This window comes from Phyllobates terribilis, unplaced genomic scaffold (genome assembly GCF_046119375.1).
Source record: "Phyllobates terribilis strain yellow unplaced genomic scaffold, ASM4611937v1 Scaffold_11__3_contigs__length_659146591, whole genome shotgun sequence".
Taxonomy (NCBI): Eukaryota; Metazoa; Chordata; class Amphibia; order Anura; family Dendrobatidae; genus Phyllobates; species Phyllobates terribilis.
The window spans coordinates 623,697,610-623,710,265 of record NW_027362771.1 but is presented as its reverse complement, the minus strand read 5'-3'; the positions used below and the strand labels follow the sequence as shown (position 1 = coordinate 623,710,265).

The 12,656-nt window shown below is 44.4% G+C and overlaps 1 protein-coding gene across 1 annotated transcript in view; it reads right to left on the bottom strand.

Annotated features, from left to right (window-relative positions):
* Positions 1–12,656, bottom strand: part of LOC141167149 (uncharacterized) — a 1,037,600-nt gene that overhangs the window by 971,080 nt on the left and 53,864 nt on the right. The window lies entirely within an intron of this gene.

The following is a 12,656-nucleotide window of genomic DNA, read 5'->3' as shown; positions in this document are numbered from 1 at the left end:
TCCAACCTGAGAAGCGTCACAATGAAGAACAAATGGTAAGTTGAAATTAGGATATCCCAATATGAGTGGTTTTACCAGGTAATCCAGTAGTTCTTCCAATATCTCCTGGTGGTCTGATGTCCAGAGAATGGACTGCTAGGACAAAACTGCGTTGTTTCCTTTAAGCCCGATCCTGCCCTTATTCTTCTTTTTCTCCATGGGTGTTGTTGAATCTGTTGTCCCCCCTAAGAGGAGGTATAGTGGGGCGGCAATCAGGGAGAACTTCTGGATGCAAGTACGATAGTAGGAGAGGAATCCTAAGATCTGCCTCAACTCACCGACAGTAGATGGCCACTTGTCTTTTAAGGCCGATACCGGAGCGATTTCCACTGGGTCCATGGTATATCATTCTCCGGACACAATTTTCCCTAGGAATCGGACTTGCCTTTTGAACAGTTCACACGTCTTTGGGGTTAACTTAACTCCGTGTTGCTGAAACTGCTGGAGTATGGTCCTCAAATGTTCAACATGCTCCTGGAAGGTTTTGCTGTGTACCACATTGTCATCCATGTATGGCTTGCAGATATCGTCCCTCAATTCTTCTAAACATGTCTCCATGCTCCTCTGGAATTCTGCCGGGGCTGAACTGAGCCCAAACGGTATGCGGATCCGCTCATATAATCCCCATGGTGTGATGAATGCTGTCAAGGGTCTACTGGAGTCTTTGACAAACCCTTGGTTGTATGCCTTACGCTGATCGAGAACAGAGAACCAGGTACTTCCTGATAGGCTATTCAGCATATCTTGGATCTTTGGTATTGGGTGTCGATCAGGTATTGACTTTCTGTTCAGTTCCCAGTAATCACAACAGAGTCTCAACGTGCCATCCTTTTTCCTAACACAGACAATAGGAGAGGAATAAGACGACTTTGACTTTTGGACCCAGCCTCTGTTGATTAGATCTTGTAAATACTCTTTCACTTCGCTGTGTAATGGTTTCGGCACAGATATGTAACTTCTGGTCACTGTCTTTCAAATTGATCTTCAAGTGCAACGATGGGATACAGCCTATATCCGAGTCATCTTTGGAGAATGCATGACACTTTTCTCTCAGCATCTGTTTTGCTACCAATAGATCTTCAGCACACAAGTGTTCAAGAGGTAATGGGGAATCCCAGGCCCCCAGGTGGGTCGTGCAATTACCTCTCCTGGGCAACTCCTGTTTCTGGGTGGGGAGACTGAATTCACGGTAGACTCCTGGGCTGGTCTCACACTGGCTGGATATACCATTTTAACGGTTTCGATGTGGCCTAACGTTGTCTTTGGATTCAGTCTAATGTCGTGTTTCATGGTATTCATCACCGGTACTGTCACTCGAACAAAACCACCAGTAGGAATCGTAAGCACAGTCTCGCCTTGAATTAAGCCTTCTGGAAGTTCTAAGGAGTCTTTTAGCATGAACAGTCTTTTCTGGAATTTTCTTCCCGGTTCCACCCGAACTCCACACTTCACCACCACAATTCGGTTTGCAGGGATGATGGTTGGGCACAGGCCTACCTTGTCTTCTTTAAGGTCCATAGTATTCTGTGCTTTCTTTATCCTACGAATCACATTTTCCGCCATGTTGTTGGGTATGGCAAGCGATGTGGTGATTGCATCCACCACCAGCGTCCCTGACTTGTATTTCGTGATAAACTCACTGATTACATTAGAATTCAGGATAGGATCCTTTGCTACGTTCTGATCACTGGTCACGAGAAAAGGTACCAATAACTCAATGGCGTTACTGTTCTTCGTTGCTCTGAGTTGGAAAGTCACTTCCACCCAGCCTATGAAAGGAATTTCGGTCTGGTTTGACAGCTTTGCCATTGAGTTCCACCGATCCTAAGAGTTCTTTTAGTAAATGAAGGCAGGTGTGTGGCAGGTGGCACCTTCTCCATTCATAATTTAAGAGGCTCGTTTGGGCTCCTGTGTCCCACAGTACTTTCACCAGGAGTCCATCTAGCTGGCAGTATATAAAACACCTTTCACCGATTAGGCTGATGAGGCTATCTTTACTGACCAAGGAATCCTCCTTCCCAGGAGTACATCATTTGACCTCCACATTGGGCATGAAGTAGCTGATACCCCTGTCTCTCTTCCAGCTGTTGTAGATGGGAACACACATGGGGATAATGTTTTACCTCATGTGCCGTTCTGGGGGTTGGTGGTATATGTATTTGCTTCTGGGGCCTCATCCGTGTTGCGGTTACCAGTCGCCCCATACTGGCAACCTTCTGTCTTTTAACCCAAACGACCATGACCATTGGCATTCCTTGGCATAATGTCCTTCCTTACCACATCTTAAACAGTGGACACATATCGAACTCTGATTTGATGAACGACACGCCTCACAAGCCAGGTATCTTCTATTTTGGAACCCACTCCTGGGTCTTAAAAATACAGATTCTGGCCTGGAACGAATCAACTTTCACCTCTGACAACTCAGCTCACAGTTATCCTATTACTTCTTCCCAGTCAGCGCTGGCTGTCTTCTCTTTTGTTGGTGATTAAGTTGGTGATTAAGTCTCGGCAGTGGTACTGGAGGGTCAAAATAATGATCTTCGGACTGGCAACCGGGGGTCTCCAACTTCAGCTGACTCATTTTGGTGGTTTTAGGAGCAGAGCCTTTCTTTAACTTCTGTTTACTCTCAGACTCCAAACTAGCTGTCTCATTCATTTTTTCTAATAGAACTTTGTTCAGAATGCCAGGGTCTTCTAGATACTGTTTCAGCTGCAACTTGATATCTTAGGTGATTAATCCCATTCCCAATGATCTCCAAAACTTATTCTGGACTAACCCTGCATCAATTTTCTCCTCCACCTCTACATCTCTGGATGCAAACAACAGTCTTAAGTTCAATCGCTCTGAACAAGAAACTTTGGGGTGATTCATTATTGTCCTGTGAGATGTTAATGAGTCGGTCGAACAATTCTGAAGTACTCTCTTTTTTTATAGTGCCCTTTTAAAATCATCTTCAGCTGTGGTAAGGTCAATTGACCTTTCTTTTCTAGCATACTGCGGTGGTTCAGTCCTGGGCTGATCGCTTTCACCACCCCCTCAATGATCTCATCTGGCTGGTAGCCTTTCTGCAATCCTGTAAGTCTTTCTTTGGAAGGAGATTCCCGCTCTTGGTAATTGGCACCACCCCTCCATCTTCCAACTTCAACCCGGTTAGAAACTGTGTTAGCTCCTGAAGGAACGTCCCCATGATGTCTTCAGCTTCTTTCTCCCCCAGTTCATCCATCTGTGCATAAATGGCGCCTAAGAGTTGTCTGCGGGTGCGTGCTTTAGAAGATATTCTTCTGACATCTTTATATGTTTTGCTTCTGCTCTCAATTCTTCACAGGTTAACTGAACAAGCAGCTCACTAACTCTGTTCATTTGTATTTCCACATCCATGGTTGCTAGTGACTTTTCTTTAGGGCTGGTCCCCTTTAACTGGTGTAGCAGAGTTTAGTTGAGCTGCTGTGCTGCTGTATTTTCCAGTCACTGTGTCTTTGCTCTCTACACTCTGTTCCCTACACAGGATTCCCCGTACGGGCCACCAATATTACAAGTATGCCTTTAGGTTTAGATAGGGACTATACAGGTTCCATGAATTCTTGGAATCCTTGGGGAACTGTTACTCAGGGCGACCATTAATTGTAGTTTTCTCAGTCATAAGCTGCATTGACTTTCTGGCACCGACACACTGATTTAATTTTTAATGAACATGCACGGCCAGTACATAACATCAGTTCTTTAAAGCAACAGGCTTTCCATAAACAACAACAGACAGTTTCTTCACAGAGGCACAATGTTACACAGCACTCTTTATCCTGCAGTGAGATGGAGGGTGGGGTGTTTAATGAGGGAGATGATTCCTCCCAAGCTCTTATCTTCCTGTCAAACTATAGGATTCCTCAACTAGCAGTACAGGGTCTCTGACCTTAGCCCAGCTTCACTCTCTACTTGAATCTTGTTCAATTCACTTCACTTGCTTGGATATCTGTGAAATACAGATAACACATGACTGATCCTTCTGGCTGCTCCTAGACAATAAACAACTCACCCACAATCTCCCTAGGGTTCTAACCACTTCCTGGCTCCTGTGACTGTTTTAACCCCTCTAGTTGCTGGATGCTTCTGAAGCAAACCACTTTCTGTCTCCTGTGTTGTGTTAACTCTTCTAATTGCTGGATGCTTTTGAAGCAACTGCACTAATTCTGCCTGTCCCAAGTGACTATGTCTGTCACAGCACAAAGGGTCCACCACTGGGCAAATTTCGGTGACAAGCCCCCTCTCTCCCAAGTGTTTGACCTGCTACATCTTGTACAGAAGTGGTTGCTGCCGGAGTCCTCCACCCCCAGATGGTTGAGAGTGTTGTTATGGACATATTTATCCACTCCCCTCCTATGCTGCTGCAGACCTGAGTTGCCCAGGGAAACCCCTGGAATGCAGATAACTTGGTTGGCCTAGTGTAAAGGTAACAGGTGGTTGAGAGGTCATTAAGGAAACCAGGCATTGCCGCATCCCTGTACTGGAGTACCCAGAGGGAGCCTGACTTTCAAAAGAGGGGTAATAGAGCCACAACTGGGGGGGGAGTCTGAGGTCCCAAGAGGCTGCCGAGGGGTTGCCAAAGGCCGATGGTAAGGACTTAACTTGTTGGAGTTGTTACAGTACTGGGCACATAGCTGTCTGTTGTTCTATGTTGACTGAACAGATGGACTGCAGCGTAGGGAGGTGCTTTTCGTATTATGCCTATCCGGCCTGCAGTGTAGACGGTCAGCACCGCATGTCCCATGACCATCAATGGGGTACTGGTGTCTAGCCTCTTGGACTCAGGGAGTTTGGTGACCCTGGTAAGAGCCACACTCCCTCACCAGTTGATCCCCGGAAAGCTCGTGGGTGTTTGTTGTATTCACAGGTACTCCAAGGACTACCCTGTTGCCAGAGTGACCATGAAAACAAACTGTGGCACTGAGTCCCATGAGGTCAAAGTAGTTAAAGACCTGCTACATCCAGCTATAATAGGTTGGGACTTTAGCTTGCTCTGGGACTTATGGCGAAAGGCGAGGGTGCCAAGTTACTCAGACAAGAGCCGGTTCGACCATGTAGAATCCCAATCACAGTCGGAGGTGGAGGAATTCCCCCTGTGTGTCCTTGCTGGCGACAAGGACAAGACAGTATCCCATGAGGCCGACATTCCTGAGTTGGTGGTTTCTGGGGGAAATTTTGGGACTGCTCAAATGAAAGACCTTACGTTAAAAGGGGCATTTGATAATGTTACTGCTATAAATGGAATTGTTTTAGAGCCAGGGGCTGACATCAGGTATCAATACCTTGCGGTAAATGAGGACTTGCTATATCAGGTTACTAAACTGAAGGAGGAGGCAGTAGAGCAACCCTTAGTACTGGGGCCCTGTATGAGTAGGGTGTTAGATCTGGCCCATTCTCATGTCTTGGGTGGGCATTTTGGCGTAAACAAAACCCGAGAGTGGGTCCTTCAGGGTTCTACTGGCCTGGATGTCACCGAGAGATTAACTATTGCCGGTCATATTCCACCTGCCAGCTAACTGCTCCAGTCTCTCACTTCTGAAGTCCCCTAGCGCCATTACCCATAATAGAGGTCCCATTTGAATAAATTGCTATGGATCTTGTTGGATCCCTGGTTAAGTCTGCCAGAGGTCACCAAATATATGCTGGTGGTCATGGACTACACAACACGGTACTCGGAGGCAGTACCACTGAACAACTCCTCCGTCAAGAGTATAGCTCGAAAGCTAGTCCATATTTTCTCCCAGATGGGCATGCCAAAAAAAAACCTGATGGACCAAGTAATTCCTTTTATGTCTGAAGTGATGAGGGAGTTGTGTAAGATCCTACAGATTATGCAACTCAGGACATCGGTGTACCATCTGCAGACGGAAGGTCTGGTGGAGAGGTTCAACAAAATCCTGAAGTTAATGCACAAGAAGGTCATGGAGAGGGATGGCCGAGACTGGGATTGCCTACTCCCCTCTCTGCTATTTTCCATTAGAGAAGTTCCACAGGCCTCTACAGGGTTTTCTCCATTCGAGCTGTTGTACGATCTGGGAAGCAAAGGTTACACTCCCACCGGAGCGTCATCGAGCATGTGGCTCAGATGCAGGAAAGAATTGCAAAGGTGATGACGATTGTGAGAGAGGGCATCCTTCTAGCACAAGAGGCCAAAGCAAAAGTCTACAATGGGAGATCAGGTGTTAGTGCTGATTCCCACTGTCAAAAGTACATTTCTGGCCAAGTGGCAAGGACCATAAAAAGTGGTCAAAAATCTGGGCAACGTCAACTACATGGTCCACCAGCCAGGGATAAGAAAACAGTGCCAGGTGTATCACGTCAACCTGCTTAAGCCGTGGCGAGACAGGAAACCGGTGGAAGCTACGTGCTTGAGGGCCAATCCCGAAGCCAAGGTTGAGGATGTCCCAGTGGCAAAGACACTGTCATAAGCCCAGGAACAACCATTCCGAGAACTGCTTCAGTAGAACTGAGACCTGTTTTCAGAATTGCCGGGATTTACACAGGTCGTCGAGCACAAAATCTTGTTGGAACCGCATGAATGGATAAACCTAAAGCCATATAGAATTCCTGAAGCCCGTCATGAGGTGATTTCGAAGGAGGTGGGCCTGGACATAATTGAGAAGTCAAAGAGTGTCTGGTCTAGCCCCATTGTCCTTGTGCCGAAGCCTGATGGAGAATGGCGGTTTTGTAATGATTATAGGGAGCTGAATGAGGTGTCCAAATTCAATACGTTTCCTATGCCCAGTGTCTATGAACTCATTGAGGGGCTAGGGTCAGCCAGATACATCACTACATTGGACCTAATGAAAGGGCACTGGCAAATCCCCATGGACCAAGCTGCCAAGGAGAAGATTGCATTCTCTACACCTGACTGTTGCTTTCAATACACCAGAATGCCTTCCGGGCTGCAAGGAGCTCCAGCCACCTTCGAGAGGGCCATGGACCGGATCCTAGCCTCTCATAAGAAGTACGCAGCAGCTTATCTGGATGATATTGTGATCTTAAGTCCGGATTTGGCAAGTCATCTGCAGAAGGTCGAGACGGTACTGTATATGCTTAAGAAGACGGTGTTTACTATAAACCCAAAGAAGTGCATGATGGGGAAGGAGGAGGCAAAATACTTAGGCAATATCATCGGGAGTGGCAAAATAAAGCCGCAAGTGAACAATGTAGAGGCAATCCAAAAGTGGCAGCAACCAGTCTCCAAGACACAGGTTAGGGCATTTCTGGGAATTGTGGGTGTCATAGAAAACATTAAGATCCATAACAAACTCCAGTGAGGGGGCATTAACTCCCTCCTCTCTAGCACAAAATTTCAAGGAGGAAGAGCTTACAATCTAAGCCTCTTTGAAGTAGAATTGTACAGTTGACATATGGGAAGTGAGAAAATTATGTATAGCTGATAAGGGACAAAACCAATTAAAACTCCCTTTGAAGCAGAGAACCCCTGCGGTGCCAAGCAGGATGTCTATTGTGAGGAAGACTGAGATTTATAGATTCAAGAGGAAGAGAAGCAGGTGATCTAACACTGTTAGAGATAACTTTTGTCCCTTCATCAGGAAATGGGACATCTGCAGCTAGATACTTGGGCATCTGTGGAAAATTCTGAATATTGGGGTTTGTATAGATTTGATATTGATGGGACATACATCTTCAGTTTCAAAGACTAAAAGGGAAAGAATATGCATATTTTTTCATAACTGTGACAAATGCCTATAAGCCCAAAATCAATAGTGCCAGATAGCCAACAATAGCCATGCCATGTTTACTATCTATGGAAGGTAAAAACCTGATAAAAAAAATATGGGTGTGATTGCGAACTACTGTGATTGTCAGGAGTGAAGATATTGTGAATGTTGTGAATATCATAATTTTTGGAAACTGAAGTCACATCCCATGACCAGCCCTGTGTGAGTCATCAAGGGGAGGAGTGTGGGTGTAACTTAGGTGCTAATAAAAGGTCTAGACAAATTATGATCTGTGTTCCTGCAGAGAGATACATATCAGTGTATGTATGATTCCCATCCACTGGACATCTCTAATCAAAGTGCTCTCCTTCGCTAAGTCACACTCCTGAAAGTCATATGTTACCAGAAATCAGGAGTCCAGTCGGCCTGTATAAACAACTAGTGGTGGCAGCGAGTAGTTCTAGCAGTGACCATACTGGGGTATACACATATATTCCATGCGTTGGAATCGGAGTTGTAAATACCATACGCTCACTGTTAGTTTTCCAATAACTGGCCTTAGTGGAAACAGCCGCAGCCTCCTCCGTTAATCGTTGGCCAATAGCCTAATTGTCCAAATGATAGGGGGCAGCAGAGGGCTATTTGTGACAAAAAGATAACAGCGTTGTGGGTTAAGTGTGACCCCCCAGGCTGTGATCTTTGACAATTGGTGGCAGCGGTGGAATCTGTGTAATCTCTTCCTTGTCATCCTTAACATTGGGATACTATCGGCGGTTTATTCCGAATTTCACTATAATTGCCTCACCCCTGACCGACCTTCTTAAGGACACAAAGACATCGATGGCCAAGTGATCTTCTGAAACAGAGATGGCCTTCCAAGAGTTGAAGCTTGCCCTGTGTAAACAGCCGGTTTTGGTCGCACCTGACTTCAATAAGGAATTTGTGGTCCAGACAGATGCTTCAGAGGTGGGTTTGGGAGACGTATTGTCCCAGAAAATAAATGGTGAGGAACATCCAATGATATACCTAAGTAGGAAACTCTCCTCCTGTGAAAAGAATTATGTCATCATGGAAAAAGAATGATTGCCCATCAAATGGACAATTGATACTCTGAGGTACTATCTTGTAGGTCAAACGTTTAGGCTAGTGTCAGACCATGCAACCTGAGATGGATGAGGGAAAGGAAGGGGAAGCATGCCTGGATGACTAGGTGGTTTCTAGTGCTCCAGGACTTCAGCATCCATGTAGAGCACAGGCCCAGAAAACTACACGGTAACGCAGATGCCATATTTAGGCTTCCCTGTATAGTGACTGAAGATGCCAAAACCCCTGGCTTCGGGCAGAGGGGGAGGATATGTGAGAAGGTCACTGGTAAAATACTGGAGGGGAGATGTGTGTCACTGAGGATGATAGCTTCAGTGATATGAACCTAGATAAATGCTCCAGCACACTATGTGCTGAGAAGGGTTAATCGGCCATATTAAGGGCTGTTTTTTGAACAACTGAAGAGTGGGTGGGAAGCTGTTCACCATATCTCCACCCCCAAGGTGTGGCTCCACAAGGTAAATACGGAGCCTTTGGACTCATTCAGTGATCGGTGTGTCTGGAGATAAGAGCTCCAGAGCTGTGCTCATGTTAAAGAGAACTGAACCTTGTTTTGCTCCCCTGAGCAGGTGGATCCCCACAGTCACACAGACTGTATTGTATGCTATTTTGTGTTCCCCAATTATGTCAAAAGAGCAGTGTTTAGTTTACTTAACGTTGCACTAGTTTATGCAGTACGTTTTTAATAAACCAATTGAAAATGTAAATGGTAAGTGTTCCTGTGACTTCCTCAATGAGCAGCTGAGTTAGCCGACCTACCACAATATGTATATATGTGTATTTCGCAATTTCGCATATGTGTCTTCTGTTTGTGAAATTTATGCATTTTTGTGTTTGGTGCTGAACATGTTTTCTACTGTCAGGTTCGAGGTGAGTTTCTTCACATTTTTGGATGTAAGACTATAAGACTTTTTACATCCCTGGTTTTTATTATTATCTAAATCCCTAATACAAGAGCAAGAAAGTCCTGGGGAGAGAATCTCTGGGAGGATCAATATGTCATCATCTCATTGATTTCAATGAGCATCATGTGATGCTTTACTTCTCCTGTGGTGGTGCTATAGTGAATTCTTGCTGGTAGATTGTCCCGAAGATCACAACTGATCACTGGAGTCACTTAACATTGAGAGACAGTGACATTTAAAATCAAGCAGCTCCCTATTTATTTCACCAGAGATGAGTGAGTCTCACCCAAAATCCAATGATTTTTTGATACAGGAAACAAAAATTAGAAGTTTCCATTAACAGAAACCAACATATTAGTTTTATACTGCATGTATTTATGACAGAAATGTTCAATAAAACTGGAATTGGAGTAAGTTAAATGAAAGAAGGCACCAGATCACTAAAGGCCACCCATGCAAAATAGATAACTGTTGGCCAAATGATTGTTCGACCAACAGCTATCTCTTCCGACTCCTCTCCTGATATTCAGCTCAGTTGGATGCTCCTGTGTTCTCTGAGATAGTGACTCTTCTGGTAGTAACTTATTTCCATTGTGAATAAAAGGATCGGTCTCTGAAATCCTTCTCTCTGTAAACATTATTTGTCGAGGGAGAGTCTGGAGGACCCCATGAAAATTAAACTGTTTGCCGATCCCAACTATATGGACGAGATCGGCAGCCTGAGTCTAATATGATGGAGGTCTCAGTAGAGCTTATCCTCTTCTGAGTGCTGGTAATAGACTTCAGTCATTGTGTTGAACCAGATCACTATCCACATCAATGTCCACATCTTATCTAATGCTAATTCAATTTCTATTGATGTGAAAATTCATGTTGAAGTTGACTCGGATCTGAACAATGTCAATCTGATGAAACCAAACTGCAAGACATAGGATGTAAAGGATTTCTATGGGCAAGCCGCATCCAATTGTTTTCACAGTCAGGCCCAATATTTTTCGCCAGGCTTCGAAGTTGGGCAGGCGAGCTGCATTAATTAGTCTTTGCATCTTTAAGACACAAATGAACCTCTGCGTGTGCTAGCACTTCCGGTGGTCGGTGGAAGTCAGCTCCCTGCCCGACATGCAGTGGCGTGGTCACATTGTTGATGTTGTAGCTGTGTGTTCTGACGTCAACTCAAATTACGGGATCACCAGTGAGGCCAAATTGTGGGATTCCACCCTCTCAGTCACGACCGCTCGGAGAAAAGAAATGCACACCATTGTGAGCATAAACAATTCTGTTTATTACCTTGCGAGCAAGATTCTTATACCATATACAGACAAATGTAGTTACCATTGGAAATTTCCATCAGCTGCTCTCTTCTCACAAACATGTTATGAGATTTTTTTAGCTATTATGTCTTTCTCCGTATACTACCCATAACACACAGTTTTCTTAAAACATTGCATATGAGATAAGAAAATATTAGACCAAATGTGAAATCTTAAAGTGGTTGTCCGGTCTAAAATGATAAGTCTGCAGTCACCCTGTGTGACTGCAGACTCTTGAATCCCCCCAGCGCATGCACTGTGTGCTGCGAGAATTCCCCGGTCAAGTCAGTATAGAGGGTGAGGGTAATAGCACAGTATAGGGGTCAGTATATCGTGTAAGGGCACAGTATGGGGGGACGGTTTGTAGTGGGAGGGCCCAGAATGTGAAAGCAGTATATAGTCTGATGAAACATTATGGGGGACAGTAAACAGGAGGGGCAGAATGAGGGCACAGTATGGGGAGGCATAGTGTGGAGAGAAAGCACATTATGGAGAAGGAGCACACTATTGAAAGGGAGCGGCATGGACATAAGAAGTCCATGATGTATGGACTGTGTAGAAACCAAAATTTGTAAAGTAGGATGATGTGATGGGTTATAATTCATAAAGGGACAGAGTTGAGCTCATAACATGAAGGAGGACAATGTGGAGAAATCTTTTGTTGTAGAAGAGAACATTGTGAAGGCCATATACCATAAGAGGAACCATGTGAGCATAATTTTTTGTGCAGCACAGTTAGGTGCAATTATTTATTCAGGGGCACAGTGTAGGCCTTATTTACAGCATAGCACAGGGTATATTTTATTCACAGGGCATGATAATAAACCTGTTATTTTTAAGGGCACTCTATTGGGATATGCTGCAGAAGACTGTGGATATGAAAAGTAATCATGTAGTTCAGACCAGATGATGAACAAAAGAATGAAAGCCGATTGAATCAAAGATGTCATCTTTAAGGCACTTGGACATAAGAGCACAATTACAATGGGCAATCATGATTTTTAAACGACCGCTGATGGTTCTGTTGATGTACTCTAGGACTGATGGTTGTCCTGGTGCTGTATTCATGTACTGATGAAGGTTCTAATGATGCATTTATGTACTGATGGTAGTTAAAGCTGCTGCTTTCCTGTTATATGTTATCTCAACAAGCACTTTATTAAAGTCAACAAACACCTTAGCAAGCTATCAGCCGAACGATGTTTCGATCCATTGTTTGGCTGGCTGCTATCTCACCAAACTCTCCAATACCCTGAATTTGCAGTCTTTATCTCTTCTTATAGTCATCTGTCTAGGGTCTCCTTTCACATTAGACTGTTAACCAAACCCTTCAATAATGACTGATTCAGCTGATGTTAGTCCAATGTGTATTGACGCCTTAACTACTATCTAAAGGGTATGAGCACTTTTAGTCTGACGTACTAGTAGGGGTGTGATTATTTTAAGTGCCTAAGGCAGTATATATGCCAACTATGGCTCTTTTCATAGTGTATAGAATAAATAAGATAACTACACTTTTAGACATATATTCATAGTTGAATAGCTCAATTTTAGATGATTTTTTGTCTGTTCTTAACTTTAAGCAATG